Here is an 18,036-nt window from a genome sequence, read left to right as displayed (position 1 = left end):
TGGTACCATTGAGAGTGCCCAGAGCAAGAAGAGGACTAAGGAGCAACCTGTAACAAGTATAGACTTCATAGGCTATTACGCAAATGCCAACATATACTCTAAGGCAGTGTTCCCCAAACTGTGTTTTGCAGAACATTAGTCCCATAAGATACGCCTAAGAAAAAGAACATCCTGTGGCAAAATGTTGGGAAAAGTACTGCCCACTAGAGATTATAATACACACTAACGTATTAACATACTAAGGGCTCTGAGAAGACTGGTAGTGAAGAAAACTATTTAACTTAGCATTTTCATCATATTTGACTACAGAAACCTTCCTTCTCTCCCAATAATACTTGTTAATATCTTAAGAAACACACTCAAGGAACACACTTTGAGAAGTGTTTTTCTATGGAAATCTAATCCTTTAGTAGGATAAAAGGTCAAAGAGAATTATATCAAATGTATGGCTTTTAGGGCATATTTATAAAGAAGTTACTTTATCACTTCTGCCAAATACATATATTTTTTCCAGGTTCCTCTATGCAAGCCTAAGCATATGTGGGAGAATTTTATGCTTTTTAAAATTTAAAGTGATCAAATTAAAATAAATACCAGATTTTCCATGAGTAGCATACTATCAATGCTAAAGAACTGCTGTAAGTTCATTACAAAGAAAAATTCTTGCTTAAGTTTGAATATGGGATATCTGATGGTCTAATAAAAGATTATCCCATAAAAACAGAGTTTGAAGGACAAAAATAATTTTCCACGGCATCCATTAAAATTGAGAAGAGGCACAAATTTTTTTTTCTTATAACCTGCTTATTTAGTTAAAAAATGTGCAAGCCACTATAATTTACATCACTTATGGTGCCTTTGGTGTGTTGATTCAGAAAATGAGTCAGGTAATAACACACCTTATAAGAGGCAGCAGATGGCATAATAATTTCCCTTGCTTAGCAACTAATATGTTATCCACTATGGGCACTGTCTAGATTTCCATACTAATGTACAGTATTAGATCATTTAACAACAGGAAGCCCCAACTCCGACAGCCAAGGGTCTAGGTATAAGAGGTGCTACATAAATAACAGCAGGCCATATCCAAACAAAGAAGTTCATACTTAAATTTTAAATTTCCTTTGGATTTAAGGTATCTTGAAATGCCATAGTTTTTAAAGCTACTTTAAAACCTGAATCATGCCATCACTTTGTATTTATGCAACATATTTACAGAAGATACATATATTTGATCTTACTTTTCCTCAAAAAATTCGTATACGATAGATGGGGAGTTAGGGGAGGAAGGAAAAGCACTGGATATAAAATATCTGGTTCTTGAACTCACCAGCTGATTGATCTGGAGTAAATGCTTAACCTCAAGTCTCTACTTCCACATCAGTAAATTAATAGTATCAGTATCAGTATCAACACCCCTGTCGGTAACCTCACAGGGGTGTTGTGAGGACCAAAACAAAACAACAGAATATAAGCTCAATGAAGCTCAGATTTTTGTCTTTTTTGGTTTACTGCTGTATCCTTAATACCTAGAAGTATACCTGGCACATAGTAATCATTCAGTGAATGTTGTGAAAATGTTTTGAATATTTCAGAGATATAATGTATTATATGTAAGGTACTATTATCACTAAACTACAGAAGGGAAAAAAGGCACAAAGAGTGTAAGAGCAAGTCACTTGCTCAAGTTATTTCTTAAGTCAGAATGGAGTTAAGACTGGATTCAAGGCAGGTCTCCTGACATTTTATTTATTTGGCTATTCAACAGTGTTTTTAGAGTGTATACTACATGCCAGGCATGGTTCTAGGTACTGGATATATAGTGGTAAAAAATATATACATGAAAGTTAGACATGGGACATAGACTGAATAAATGAACACATAAATAAATTGTAGTAAGTACTATAAAGGAAGAACAGCATCTAATGAGAAAACAACAGGGAGGGAAGGTTCCCTAATTTACAGCTAGACTGTATGTTTAAGCTAAAATTTATTAACAAAACCAGGTCACTCTTTTGAGAAGATGTGTATTTTTAGAGAATGTTCATTCATTTTTACACATATCATTATTTCAAACTATCACCAAGTCAGAAGTTTATCAATATCATCTAGAATTAACCATCCGAGACAGATCTATGAAAATAAACATTTGGAGAAAACAATGACAGCATTATTCACTTACCTCTATCACTTTAGTTCTCACAACTAGAAGCCCAATGATGTCTATTGACCTTAATATTAAAACTTGGCTATGAGTCTCAAAATATGCCTTCAAAATTATAAACTATCATTAAACCAAATTCATAACATACCTTACTTTTATTAAGCACTCAACAGGTTTTGCTGTGTTGCATTTTATTCTTTTAGAATGTTGAAGGTTATCATTAGTATACCGCAACATCATTTTCCCATGGGAACAAATGTTTGTTAAATGATTAGCTAAAGCTAAATGATTAGCCAAGTTAAAGACATATAATGAAGGCTCTGTTTCTTATTCCTTTGAATTCTCAATGAATCCATTGAGATGACTTGACAAGTCCACATGCTTTTGTAAATGGTTAACTTAGGCTTTTAATCTATGCAAAATTGCTTTCTACTTTGCAGGCAATATTGGGAGAAGAGTAAGAGTTGGAACCAACTCTTCCTTTTTAAATGAACATAAAGAGAACATTGTATTTTGAATTAAAGAACAATTGCTGGTAAATATGCTCTCTTAGCCTGACATGGTTCACAGATAGAATTTTAAGGTCAGATATTGCCAATCATCAGTAACTTTTTTAAACTTTAAATAATAATAATAAAGGTAGAAGCATTTTACTAAACAATTTAAGACAAAAGAATAATCCAAACTTTGTGGGGAAAAATTGGGTTTATATGACAAGTTTAGTGGAAGTAGAAAAATAGATTTAAATACCCATTAGAAAAGGGTGGATAGACTTATTAAAATCTCTTTTAAGGAAGTAAGTTTTCAAAATCTTTCTGTTCAATACAATTATTTGTTACTCTAAGAAACTATAATTTACAATCTTAAATAACTTTTACCCAGAATTATTAATTTCTTTTAAAATCAACTTTACTGAGGTATAATTTATATTTTAAAAAGTACCCATTTAAAGCATACAGTCAGTTCTTCTATAACTCAGCCCAAGTATTCCTAAAAATCATAGTGCTATAAAAATCCCCTCAATAAAAAATAAAGGATCCAGGGAGGACATGGGGTTAGAAGAATAATGAAAACTATGTCATTCACACACACACACACACACACACACACACACACACACACACACAGAAGAGGAGGAGAGAAAGGGGGAGGGGAGAGGGAGGGGTAAGGGGGGGAGGAGGAGGAGGAGAAAAACAAAGATATTACCTAATAAAAATGTAGCACACTTTAACAACTTTAAACCAACTAGAACTAAAAGACATTTACAAGGACTTCCCTGGTGGTCCAGCAGTTAAGACTCTGCACTCCCAATGCAGGGGGCCCAGGTTCGATCCCTGTTCAGGGAACCAGATCCCGCATGCCACATCTAAGAGCCTGCATGCCGCAACCAAAGATCCCACAGGCTGCAAGGAAGATCCCGCACATGGCAACGAAGATCCCACATGTCACAACTAAAGACCTGGCACAGCCTAATAAATAGATACTTTTTTTAAAAAAAAAAGACATTTACAGAACACTCTATTCAACAATTGGAGAATACACATTCTTCTCAAGTGCACGTAGAACATTCTCTAGGATAGACCGTATGCTGGGCCATAAAACAAACCTCAATAAATTTAAAAGGATTGAAATCATACCAAATATGTTCTCCAACTACCACAATTGAGTGAAATTATAAATTAATAACAAACAAATATGGGAAATTAACAAATATATAGAAATTAAATAACACACTACTAAATAACCAATGGGTCAAAGAAGAAATCACAATGGAAATTGAAAAATACTTTGAGATGAATGAAAATGAAAACACAGCATACTAAAACTTATGGAATGCAGCTAAAGCAAAATTTTATAGTTTTAAATGGCTACACTAAAAAAAAAAAAGGATATCAAATCAATAACCTAAACTTACACCTTAAGACACTAGAAGAAGAAGAGTAAATTAAATCTAAAGCAAGCAGAAGGAAGGAAATGATAGATTAGAGTAGTAATAAATCAAATAGAGAATAGAAAAACAATAGATACAACTAATAAAACCAAACATTGGTTCTCTGAAAAAGTCGACAAAATTGACAAACTTTAAACTAGATTCTCCAAGCAAAGAAAAGAGAAGACTCAAATTACTAAAATCAGGAATGAAGGGGGAGACATAATTTCTGACCATACAGAAAAGGATAGTAAGGAAATACTATGAACAAATGTATGGCAACAAATTAGGTAACGTAGATAGACAACTTCCTAGAAGGACACAAACTACCAAAACTAACTGAAGAAGAAAAAGAAAATCCAAATAGACCTAGAAAAAGTGAAGATATTAAATTAAAAATAAAAAATCACCCAGAAGAAAAGCTGAGACCCAGATAGCTTCACTGGTTAATTCAAATATTTTTTTAAAAAACAACTCTTCACAAATAGAAGAGTGAGCATTTCCCAACTCATCCTATGAGGACAGTATTACCCCAATACCAAAACCACACAAAGATTTCACAAGAAAGAAAACTATACAGCAATATTTCTTACGAATATAGAAGCAAAATTGCTCAACACAATCCTAGCAAACTTAATCCAGCAATATACAAAAAGGATCATACAATATAACCAAGGGTTTATCTCAAAAATGCAAGGTTGATTTAACATCCAAAAATCAATTAATATATCATGTCAATAGAACAAAGGACAATTCCCACAGAATCTTCCAAATAGATGCAAAACAAACATTTTAAAAAATTTAACATTTCATGATAAAAATATTCAACAAACTAAGAATAGAAGGAAACTTCCTCAACATGATAAAGGGCATCTACAAAATCCCTCAGGTAATCAAACTTAATGATGAAAAATTGAGTGCTTTCCTTTTAATATCAGAAACAAGGCAAGGATGTCCTTTCTTGACATTTCTATTCAGTATTGCACTGGACTTTCTAGCCAGACAGATTATGGGGAAAAAATGAAATAAAAGGCATCCAGATTGGAAAAAAAGAAGCAAAACTATGTCTATTCACAGATGACATAATCTTGAATACAGAAAATCCTGAGGAATACACACACACACAATTAAGAGTAATAATTGAGTTCAACAAAGTTGTTGGATACAAGAACAATACACAAAAGTCAATTGAAGGTCTATACAATACGAATGAACAATCCAAAAATGAAATTGAGAAAATAATTCCATTTATAACAACATCAAAAAGAAGAAAATACTTATGAATAAATTTAACAAAAGTGAAAGACTTGTATGCTAAAACTACAACATATCACTGAAGAAAATAAAGAAGACCTAAACAAATGGAAAGGCATCCTGTGTTCATGGATAGAAAAACTTAATATTATCAAGATAGCAATACTCCTGATATTGATCTACAAATTCAACAAAATCTCTAGCAAAACTCCAGCTGAGGAGAAAAAGGACATCTTTAGTCATCAGGGAAATGCAAATCAAAACCTCAATGAGATACCAATTCACATCCACTAGGATGGCTACAATCAAGAAGACAGATAATAACAAGTGTTGGTAAGGATGTGGAGAAATTGGAGCCCTCACACACTGCTGATGGGAATATAATTTGATGCAGCCACTTTGGAAAACAACCTGGTATGTCCTCCAAAGACTAAACACAGAGTTAACATTTGACCCAGAATTCCACTGCTAGGTATATATACTAGGCAAAATGAAAACATATGTCTGCACAGAACTTGTACCCAAATAACATAGCACCATTGTTCACAACAGCCAAGCAATGGAAATAATCCAAATGTCCACCAATTGATGAATGGATAAACAAAGTGTGATGTAGCCATACAAGAGAATATTATTCAACAATAAAAATAAATGAAGCACTGATACATGCTACATAGATGAACCTTGAAAACATGCTAAGTGAAAGAAGCCAGTCACAAAAGACCACAAATTACATGATTCCATTTATATGAAATGTCCAGAGTTGGCAAATTTATAGAGATATGAAGTAGTTTAGTTGATGCCTGGTACTAGGGAAGGGTATGTGGGGAAAATGAAGAGTGACTGGATAGATTCCTTTTTGGGGTTATGAAACTGTTCTCAAATTCATTATGGTGGTGGTTGTACAACTCTGAATATACTAAACTAAACAAAACAAACAAACAACCCTGAGTGTATGCTTTAAATGGGTGAATTACATGGTATGTGAAAATTCCAATTAAAAATAAAATGCACAAACAACAGAGAAAAACCAGTGAAATTCAAGCTGAGTTTTTTAAAAAGATCAATAAAATAATAAACTAGCTTAGAAGAATCAAGAAAAAAATAAAGACATGAATTACCAGTATAAAAATAAAAGAGGGATATCACCATAGATTCCATATATATTAAAAGAGTCAAAGAGAAATGTTTTAAACATATTTATTGCAATAAATTTGACAACTTATAAGAAACAGACCAAGTCCTTGATAGCCAAAATTTACAAAACCAAAACTGTCAAAAAAAAAAAAAAAGTAAATACCTGAATAGCCCTATATCATCTGAATAAATGAAATAACTTAAAATCTTCCAACAAAAAATACCCTAATTCCATATGCATTCACTGGTGAATTTTATCCAACATTTGAGGAAGATATAATAGTTGTCTTAGAGAAAGTTTCAGAAAATAGAGGGAATATTTCTCATCTTATTATGAGTCTACCACTACTCTGACACCAAAAGTAAAGCTATATCACAAGAAAAGAAAATTAAAAACCAACCTCTCTCCTGAGCCTAGTTGGAAAAGTTCCTAATAAAATATTATCAAATCTAACTTAGCAACATATAAAAAGGATAATGCATCATGACCAAGTGGGATTTACCCCAGTAACAGAAAGTTGGTCTAACCTTTTAAAAATAATCAACGAAATTCACCACGTTAACAAACTAAAAAAGGAAATCCACGTGGTTCTCTAAATAGATTCAGAAAAAGCACTTGATAAAATTTAACACCTACTCAGGAACAACAACGACAACCAAAAACTCTCATCAAATTAGGCATAGAAAGGAATTTCCTCAAACTTTTTCTTGCTGAGAGCCATTGAAGGAGATTTAAATAAGTTGAGAGATATACCAGTCATGGATTAGAAGACTCAGTATTGTTAAGGTACCAGTTCTCTCTAAATTAGAATATAGTAGATTCAATGAAATCTCAATCAAAATCCCAGAAGACCTTGTGGTAGAAATTGACAAGTTGATTCTAAAAAAATTTTTCTTTTCTTGGCCGCACTGCACAGCTTGCGGGATCTTAGTTCCCCAACTAGGGACTGAACATGGGCCACTGCAGTGAAAGTGCCAAATCCTAACCACTGGACTGCCAGGGAATTCCCTGATTCTAAAATGTAGGTAGAAATACAAATGATATAAAACAGCCAGAACAAATATTTAAAAAAAAGAACAAAGTTGGAGTGCTTATATTTTCTGACTTCCAAGACTTACCATAAATTACAGTTATTAGGACAATGTGGTAGTAGTACGATGATAGACAAATAGACCAGTGGAACAAAATAGAGAGTTCAAAAATAAACCTACACATATATGGTTAATAAATTTTTGACCAAGGTGCAAAGTCTAGGGAAACAGTCTTTTCAACAAATGGTGCTGGGGCAGCTGGATATCAGTATGGAACAAATATACTCCCTTCATGACATCATGCAAAAAATTCATTTGAAATAAATCATAAATCTAAAAGTAAAGGCTAAAATTTATTAACCTTATAAAAGACATGTAATAGAGGAAAATACAGAAGAAAAATTTTGCAACTTTTGTGAGGGAAAAGATATATTAGGACACAGAAAGCTCTAACCATACAATAAATATTAATAAAATAGTCTTTATGAAAATTATAAAATTCTACTCTTTGAAAGACACAGCTAAGAAAATGAAGTCAGTCCTCAACTGGAAGGAGATATTTGCAATACATATATTTGATAAACGGCTTGAAACCAGATAATATAAAGTAACCTTACAATTCAATAAGAAGACAAACAATCCAACTTTTCAAAAGATCGGAAGATTTGAATAGACGCTTTGTACTAATTACCAAAGGAGATAGAAGAACAGTTAATTAGTACATAAAAAGATGCTTAGCATCATTAGTCACTAGGGAAATGCAAGTTAAAATCACAATGAAATATCACTACACACCCACTAGAATAGCTAAAATTAAACATTAAAAATCCAACTTTTCCCAAGGATATGAAGCAATTTCAACTTTCAGACATTGCTGTTGGGGGTATAAAATAGTACAAACACTTTGGAGACCTATTTGGTTGTTTCTTATGAAAGCTGTCACCATATGACCTAGCAGTTCCATTATTAATCCAAGGGAGAAGAAAGCAAATGTCCACCAAAAAAAGCTTGTACTTTAATGTTCAGAGAAGTTTTATTCATAGTAGCCACAAACTGGAAACAACACAAATACCTATCAACAGGTGAATGAATGGATAAATACATTTGGCATATCTATACAATGGAATATATTTCAGCAATAGAAAAGAATGATCTATTTGATACATGCAGCAATGTGGATGAATTTTAAAATATTAAAACATATATATAACAGTGTATGATCCGTCCATATGAAATTCTACAGCAAGCAAAACTATAGTGACAGAACACAAATCTACTGTTGCTTGGAGTTGAAGGCAAGAATCAGTACAAAGTGTATAAGTAAACTTTTGGGGGTGATGGAAATTTTCTGTATCTTGATTTTCACCATGGTAACATGGGTGCAAACTTTTGTCATACTAGGTGAACTATACAATCAGTTCTACTACAATGTTTTCAAAAATGCAAACTTGTTTTAACACGATAAAAAAAATTTTTAGTATTAAATTGACTTTTGATTTTACATGTGATTTCGCCACTAAAAATACTAGATGAACACAGAAAGCTGCACACAACTGAAATAAGCCAAGTATAAGTATATACCATGCCAACCTTTGTGCTATTTTCCTACATTTTACTTCAAACTGTTATAAACCCCACCATACACTGTTATTACATTTGCTTTTAAAAGGTAATTTTTTTAAAAGAAAGGATAAAAATCAGAAAAGCATTTTTCATAGTTTCCCACAAATTTTCCATTTCTGGCATTCTTCATTCATTTGTATGGAACTGGGTTTATACTGGTATCAGTTTTCTTCCTCTAGAAGGACTTCCTTTAACAGTTCTTGTAATTCAGGTCTGCTGGAAATAAATTTTCTGTGTTTTATTTGTCAAAAAAGTCTTTATGCTTCTCTCATTTTTGAAGGATATTTTCACTTGACATAGAATTCTACAATAACTTTTTTTTTTTTGGCGGTACATGGGCCTCTCACTGTTCTGGCCTCTCCTGTTGCGGAGCACAGGCTCCAGACGCGCAGGCTCAGTGGTCATGGCTCACAGGCCTAGCCGCTCCGTGGCATGTGGGATCTTCCCGGACCAGGGCACGAACCCATGTCCCCTGCATCGGCAGGCGGACTCTCAACCACTGCGCCACCAGGGAAGCCCTACTTTAACTTTTTTTAAAGCATGTTAAAGTTATCATACCATTCCCTATTTGGCTTGCATTATTTCTGACAAGAAATCAGTAATTCTTATCTTGGTACCCCTGTATTTAATGTTTCTTTTTCTCTCTGGCTGCTTTTGAGTTTTATGTTACCACTGGTTCTCAACAAATTGAATATGATATGCCTTAGAATGGTTTTCCTTTCAATTATCCTGCTTGAAGTTCATCTACTTAGATTTAGAAATCATAGTTTTCATCCTGTTTGTTAAAAATTAAACCATTATTACTTCAAATATATATTTTCTGGCTCCTCTCCCCAGCCCTTTTCAGATACTCCAATTACACGTACATTAGATCACTTTGAATATTCCTCAGATCACTGAGGATCTGGCCTTTTATTACTATTTTCATTCTGTACCTCAATTTGTATAGTTCCTATTGCAGTATCTTTAAGTCATGCTTCTTCTGCAGTGGCTATAGGTGTTAATCCATTGGTGAATTTTCCATTCAGATACTGCATTTCCAAATTGCATTGCAGCTCTAAAGCTCCCTTTGCCTTCTTTAATGTCTTCCATTTCTCTCCTCATTATGCTCATGTTTTTCATTATATACGTGTACATATTTACTATAGTTGTTTTAAAGCCCTTGTCAGCTATTTTCATTCATCTCCATAATTTCTGAGTTTCTATTGACTGATTTTCTTCCTTACATATTCCTTCCTTTTTGCATGTCATAATTTTTATTGGGTACCAGACACCATAAAAGTTATGTTCTTAAAATTTTGGATTTTGTTTTCTGCATTTAGAGAGTGTTGAATTTGGCAGGCAGTTAACTTCCTTGCCAGTCAATTTGATCCTTTTGAGGTTGTTTTTAAAGTGTTATTGGTGGTCCAGAGTAGCCTCTACTCTAGAGCTCTTTTAGCCCTATTTGAAGGCACAATTCTGGGGTATCTACTGAATGCCCAGGATTTTCAACAATGTCTTGCCACTCTGGTGGTCAAAACTCAAATGTCTCTCAGCCACATATAAGTTCTGGGAATTGTTCAACTTAAAGCTCCCCAATAATTGCGTTTAGTCTAGCCTTGTGGCATTTCAATCTATGCAGGTCCATCTTAGCACAGAGCAGAAGTCTCAGTGAACCCCCCTGCAGAGTCCTGGAGCTTCCCTGCATAGCGCCTACATCTCTGGTGTCATGCCTCACAAACTGAAGCTGAAACAGCCTCCCTCAAATCTGATCTCAGTGACTTCTATAAAGAGACCGCCATGCTTTCCTTGGTTTCCCTCTTCCTGTGCAGGGTCTGGAAAGTGACATCAGGCAGAATGCTGAGGCTTTTGTACAACTTATTTGTTTCCATCCATTCAGAGAACACACACCCGAACTGCATGTTTTCCAAGGTCAGCAAACAGTAGCTTCAAATATTTTTGTCCAGTTTTCTAGCTGTTCACAGGTAGAGGGCAAGTCTGGTATACGTTATTCCATTATGCGCAGAAAAGGAAAGCTAGAATTTTTTTTTTTAACCTAGTTTGAGCTATTTACATGTTGAGGCTCACATATTATCTTAGTATTTATGATAACAGCAGTTGATTGTACCTTCATTTTATAAAATAATTTCATTTACATTACCTGAGTAGTTTTCACAACACTTTGAGTTAATAAAGGTGACCTTTCTTATGATTGTGTTATAGTCAAAACGACTGAGGCTCACAAGGCAAGTGAATGCTCAAAGTAACATACTTAGTAAGGGTTGGAGCTGGGAATATGACATTAGCATAAACTACTACTGCTAAAACTTATCTCCTGGTTTCATCTATATCACCAAACTCTTTTATTTTTCATCCATCCTTCCTTCCTTCTTTATCCCTTTCAGGTTTTAATTATCTTTCATCTTAGGTTTTAATCATCAGCTTTATCATTTTAGCATAGTCAAAATTTTTAAAGCAGCAACTTATTCTCTAACATGTCGCTTTGAAAAATGCTACTTTGTAATTCACTACCATAAATTAATTTTAATTTCAAGTGGCAAGCTATAATCAATATATATCATACCATAACCAATATACTCCCAAACCACAGGGGCCTCTAAAGGTCTCCCTAACCCCCAAACTGTCAGTATTCACGTGTAACCCTGTATCTGCATCATCTTTCCTCCTCTTTCAAGTCATTTCCCCTAACTTGCTTTGACCTATGAAGCTGCAGCAAACTTCTCAGAATTTTTCCTAGTCCAAAAGAAACAAAAATCAATTAAATATTAAAATAGAAAGGAAAACAAAAAATTTTAAACAAGAATAAAATAAAAGTAAGCCAGCTCCTCAGTTAGCATGACTAAGTAATAGATTTAAACGACAGCTTTCTAAGAATGAGTCACATTTCTCTCAGTATAATATAGGGCCAACCAACAATGGCAATACTTAAGAAAATTTTAAGACTCAGCTGATCACCTTGTACCTTGAGGTACAGGATGAAAAGAGTGTTTTAATCTTCCATCACACTTCTATTCAACAGTGTGACTACGTGGAGCACTGTACTGAGAAAAAAAAAATCTGAGACCACATAGAAATCAGTGGGAGAACATTCTGTGAGTCACGTCATCTGTCATAGTCTGCCTGGTTGGAAACAAGGGATGACAGAATGTGAGCCAGGTATTTGCAGTCTCTAGTCTAGGGTAAGAGTAGTAATATTTGAAATTGCATAATATACCAGGAACAATAATTTTAAAACCTTAAACACCTAATTTTACCAAACATGGGATTTAGATATAAAGAAGGGGTAATGCTCAAAACCAGGTTCTAGAGTCTGATGGAGGGCCCTTTATTACATAGGATAATCCAAACCAAATTAATCCTTTCCCCAGAAGATAGGAACTTGTTGTAGTCAGAGAATAATGGATTTCTTCCATCTCTTTTAATTTTTTAAAGAAAAAGTTATTTTATAAATGCCATGAAACTCTAGATCACCTGATAAATTTTTTTTTTTTTAACAAAATAGAGGCTTTTAACCAAACAGCAGTAAAGGTACAAGGGGCTGGAAGGCCTGAGGGGGCACAAGGCAGGAGGAGCACGGAAGGTGGTGACCCTTGGAAGGAGGGAGGCACTGGGCCTCTCCTGGGAAAACTATCTGACTCTTGTGGCTCCTGTCCCAGCCTCTGTCCAGATCACCAGCCCAGATGCAAGGGACAAGCCCTTGTATTGCGCTTCTCAGGTGATCCCTTTTTCCAAAGGGCATGTGGGCCTCAATACAGAGAGAGGGTAATGAAGAAGGGCAGGAGTGCTGACATGCCAGCAACCCCTCACCCCTAGGGCAGGTCTGCCCAGCCCGGGCCTTGCCCGACCTCAGAGCCAACTTCAATCACTGGGGAGTGACACCCTACATTCTGTCTTCCCCACTAATGGGATTTTTACATTCTTCAAAAATTACTGGACCACGTCACGTTCAGCAAAATGGTTAAAATGAAAAAGATAAACCAATTATCGGCAAGGATATAGATCAGTGGGAACTCTCACACACCGTTGGAAGTTATATTGGTACAACTACTTTGGAAGACTGTGAAGCATTATCTACTATAAATGAACATATACCTAACTTATGATCCAGCAATTCCGCTCTTAGGTATATATCTAAGGGAAATGCATACATATGTTCACCAAAAGAAGTGAACAAGAATGTTAATAAATAGCATTATTTGTAAAATCCCTAAAACCTCCCCTAAAAAAACTGTATAAGAATGTTCAGAATAGCATTATTTGTAATACCTCAAACTGTAAAGAATCCACATGTCCATCAACAGTAGAATGGATAAATTGTGATATATTCACACAATGGAATATTAAAACAGCAATGAGAATTAATAAAATATAAATACATACAACATGGATGAGTTTCATAAACATACTGAGTGAACCTGGGCCTCCCCCAAAAAATGCATATGGTAATTATTATTCCATTTACATAAAGTTCAAAAAGAGGAATAACAAATACATGTTCTTAGAAGTCACAATAGTGGTTACCTTGAAGAGGAGTACTTTTCAAGGAGGGAACAAAGGGGTTTCTGGGGTACTGGTATTATCTACTTCTTGACCTATATGCTAGGTACATGTTCACTTTAGGAAAATTCATCAAGCTGTTCATAGTTATGAATTTGTGCTGTAAGTCAATAAAAAGTTTCCTTAAAATTACTGGGCAATACCAACAATATACAGCTACATAGGAGAGCTAGAACTTGAATCCTTATAGTTTGTCTCTAGGGTCTGTGCTCTTAACCACTATACTATTTTAGCAATCTGCCTTAAAGAAGTACTTGCTAATACTATCTATTTTTAAATATGAAAAACCTACATATGTCAACAGGCAATTAACTGTAAATGTAGGAACATAATTTGTACAAGTATAGAAGATCCACATGGAGCCACAAGGGAGGCTGATTGGGAGAATCATAGAAGTTTTGCTATATCTGATTTAAACTTTTTACCATGGGAATCTGTTCATGTGTTCCTATTTATGTTTAATAAAATGAAATTGACATTTCTCCCCTCCAAAAAATAAATGGGCAAGATTTTTTTTGCATTCAAAGAATATTTGCTATGTATGTAAAAATACTTTGAGTAACAAAGTAAATGTTTTTACTCAAAGAAATACATTGATTTCATAGGAAGAGACATTTAATAAATATTCAAGGAATGAATGACCCTTAGAGATTTGTTGACCCTCCTATCATTGCTATTAATTCTTCCTAGTCATTCATCAGAGATAGTGACGTGGTATAGTGGGCATCTATTGGTCTTGCCTGCCCAGCACCCAGTGAGCCCCTTCTTTTGATAAAGGCATTTCAATATTGCCCCTGGGCAATTTCTTCTACCCTACTGCATGCAGCTTTGGTGAGATTATCAATTCTGCCTTCTCCTGACCAAGGAGTGGGCGTGTAAACTAAACTAGGCCAAACAGACTCTTTCTCCTTAAAATTTAAATCTTGAGTAGAGTGACATGACACAAGGTCAGAAAACAAATTCACCTTGACAGTAGCTCTCTGAAGAAGCTGTCCATTGCTTCCTGCTACTTAGATCCCTTAAGCTGCACTGCTTCCTATCCTTTCCAAGTACCAGTTGTTTCACTTTTCCTTAGATTCTGTGAATCACTACATATCCTTACATTACATTTTTTCTCTGGTTAATTTCTGTTGCCTGTAACTGAGGAAACACTGAAACAGCTGGATGTAAACATATTCAATAAAAAGGTTACTACAACTTTGCAAGAAAGTCATTAGTATTTAACTTTTGCTTAGCTTTTTGCCAGAATTTGCTTCCCTATAAAGTCTACATTAGTCCTACCTCTACTTCTGGAGCTTCATAGTATAAATATACTCCATCTTCTAAATGGCACAAATTTAAAACTCTATCATTTATCCCCAAACACTTTCTCAGCAAAATAATTTATTTTCAAATTAAAACATATATGACTACTACACACTCACTAGAATGGCTATAATAAAAAAGACAGACAATTCCAAGTGTTGGCAAGGATGTGGAGAGACTGGAACCCTTATGCACTACTGGAGGAAACGTAAAATTGTATAACTACTTTGGAAAGCAGTTTATATAGTTTATATATTTACATAATTTACACAATATTTTTAAATAGACTTTACAAATAATCATCCTAGGCAACAATGCCCATGAAGTCATGGTCATTTATGTGCAAGTTATATTTTCCTATAATATAGTAAAACATACTAAACTCTTAAAGATGTGGCTCACTTGCCATCAAAATTCATTTCTTTGTCTTCCTTGGTACACTTATTGCCCTTTGGGAAACACTGGGTTATTCAACTTAAAATTTACATAAATTAATTTTAATTAAAGTAATTACCAACTTAGGAAACAATACTATAAAGTTTTATGCAACATATGACAAGATATAGGAAGTGTTAAACCTTTCATTTAGCAAATACTTGAAAATTGCTTTTGGTTGGCTTTTTTCAAATAAAAGTGACTAAAGAGCTGGATATGTGGGAAACGGCCAAAGCCAAGACATCTCCCTTCCTACCCTATACCCAACATGATCACAACCATGTTATTTCAGGGAGAAAAAGGAGACCTCCCCATGGGAAGAAGAAAAAAAGGAAGTATACAAAATGTTAAGCAGTTATTTAAGGCATTATGGGTCATTGTTTTCTTTAAATTTTTGATTGTGTTCTTTCTTTCTCTACCTGCCCAATTTATTTAATGTCCTTCTATTTTTTTAAATAAAGCAATACAGAAAAACTTTTTGTTCCTTTGAATACCTTCAGAATGAAAACTATTATTTCAACCTATCCCTTATAATAGTTACATTTCTAATTTCATATTTTGATTCAAAAACAAAAATTTAAGTGAAGATACCAATTTCTTCCTTCTTATTTTTTAAAGTATTGATACTTATATACAACCTTTTGCGGCTAGTTCTGTTACTATGTACTCTTAAGTTCTCAAAGCACTAGAAATAGGTGTTTTGCCCATTATTACATGAAAAATACAATCCAAAGAACCTAAATGCCTTCAATGGCCAGAGTAGAACACAAAATCATTGGGTTCTGAAAAATGGACCTAAAATTTTCTTGTAATTATAGCTTGATTATTCTTAAAACTCTTTATAGGGATTTGCTTTTAATTACTCTAGCAAGGATGAGGACGAGCTAGGGAGTGGTAGGTAGATGGAAGGGACAGATGTACCTAGAACAAGAGCATAATGTTGATAATTGCTGAAGCTGGGTGGTAAGTAAATGGGTGTTCTTTTTTTCTGTATATCTGAAAAAATTCTATAATAAAAGTTAAAACAGAAACGAATTCTTTAAATTCTAAAAATGCATTATTGCAGAGTGACAACTAAAGCAACCTCTGTAACATGCCCAAAACAGAACAAAAAATAAATAAACAAAGCTCCAGGGGTCTATAAAGTATTTTTGCTATTTTATTTGTATAGTCAAATGAGAAAACAAATATTTACCAATAAGTACACAACTATTTAAAAGTTGTATGAAAGGTTACTATTGCCACCTACTGGACACTGCGATTACTACTTGCTATTAAAAAAAGTCACTATTGAGTAGGTCTCCCCATCCCACCATAAGCCTCTGGTCTTTAACAAGATGATAAGTAATACCATTAAACTTATGTTTACGTGTGTTTATATTAGTAATGTTAATTAATAATGTTTTATCTCATCATTTCTAACAACATGAAATGCCAACTACAAAAGCTGTGTCATAAAATTTTTGTTAGAAAGTACATTGATGATCACCTTATGATGTCCTTGTTTTACAGAAGATGCCAGATTTTGAACTGTTTTCCCATAGGAATTTAAATTGTTTACACATAGGGATAGACCAGGAAGCTAGAAACTAGTCCTGGCTCTTAAATTCAGTGCATTATCTTTTTTTTCATCTCAGTCTTTTAAAATCTTGACTTTTATTAAAAATTTTTCACCTCTTATAACTTGGTTAATTGCATACACCCGTGATTCTCAACCTTGCTGCACAAGAATTACCTGTCAAATTTGAAAAAAGACTAATGCTGATACGAAAGCCAGAGATTTTTTTATCCAGGGTTTAAAGATCCATTAGTAAGTATCAGTGGTTCTCAAAATATAGTCTTTGAACCAGCAACATCATCACCTGCGAATGAAACTGAGCAGGACCCTTTCCTTGTCCTCCACTTCCTTGTTTGTAGGAAAAAGGTTTAGCCTCCTAGATGTTCCCTGAGTTCCAGAGGGCAGATGCAAACAGAAGAGTGAAGGAATGTAGAAATAAAGGATAGGCAGTCAAGAAAAAATGCAGCGATGGGGCAGGGTACCGGTTCCTCCTCAAGGGCTATACATAACCTGATAGTTCTCCAGGAACTATCCCACCCAGGTAGAGGATGGTAACTTCAGTCAGAGCACAAGCTCTGGATCCCAGACAGGTTGGAACCCGAAGGCTAATGACTGAGTTTTGTGGAACATCATCCCGTTACCTCATCACCAACCAATCAGGGGAAGGTCACTCACCTTTCAGTCCTCCCCCCACATTTTGCCTAAAAAACTCTTCCCTAAAAACCTTGGGAGAGTTCAGGCTTTTTGAGCACCAGCAGCCCATTCTCATTGTTCGGCCCTTGAAATAAACCTTTCTCTGCTCCAAACTCCAACATTTTGGTTTGTTTGGCCTCACTGTGCACCAGGTGCACGAACTGGGTTTGGCAACAGGAACTTATTAGAAATGTAAATTTTCAAGGCCCACCCCAGATGCTGACTGGTGCCAAGCAATTTGTGCCTGCAAGCCCTCCAGGTAATTTGGATGCAGGATAATGTTTGAGAAATACTAGTATTGATATTTACCATAATTATTTAAAACTTTTTACTCTTTTTAAATATAAG

At 34.5% G+C, this 18,036-nt stretch overlaps 1 protein-coding gene across 1 annotated transcript in view; it reads right to left on the bottom strand.

The window, feature by feature from the left end:
* Nucleotides 1-3,343: 3,343 nt before the first annotated feature.
* MRPL1 (mitochondrial ribosomal protein L1) overlaps nucleotides 3,344-18,036 on the bottom strand; it is an 86,623-nt gene continuing 71,930 nt past the window's right edge. The window contains exon 11 of the mRNA XM_089912100.1: nucleotides 3,344-15,451. The gene's annotated coding sequence lies outside the window, so the exon portion shown is untranslated. The remainder of the gene's footprint in view (nucleotides 15,452-18,036) is intronic.

Source organism: Delphinapterus leucas, chromosome 5 (assembly GCF_059928025.1).
Source record: "Delphinapterus leucas isolate spDelLeu-1000000601 "Yukka" chromosome 5, BTC_Dleu_Yukka2, whole genome shotgun sequence".
Lineage (NCBI taxonomy): Eukaryota > Metazoa > Chordata > Mammalia > Artiodactyla > Monodontidae > Delphinapterus > Delphinapterus leucas.
The sequence above is the reverse complement of the archived record's forward strand: the minus strand, read 5'-3'. Positions and strand labels throughout refer to the sequence as shown.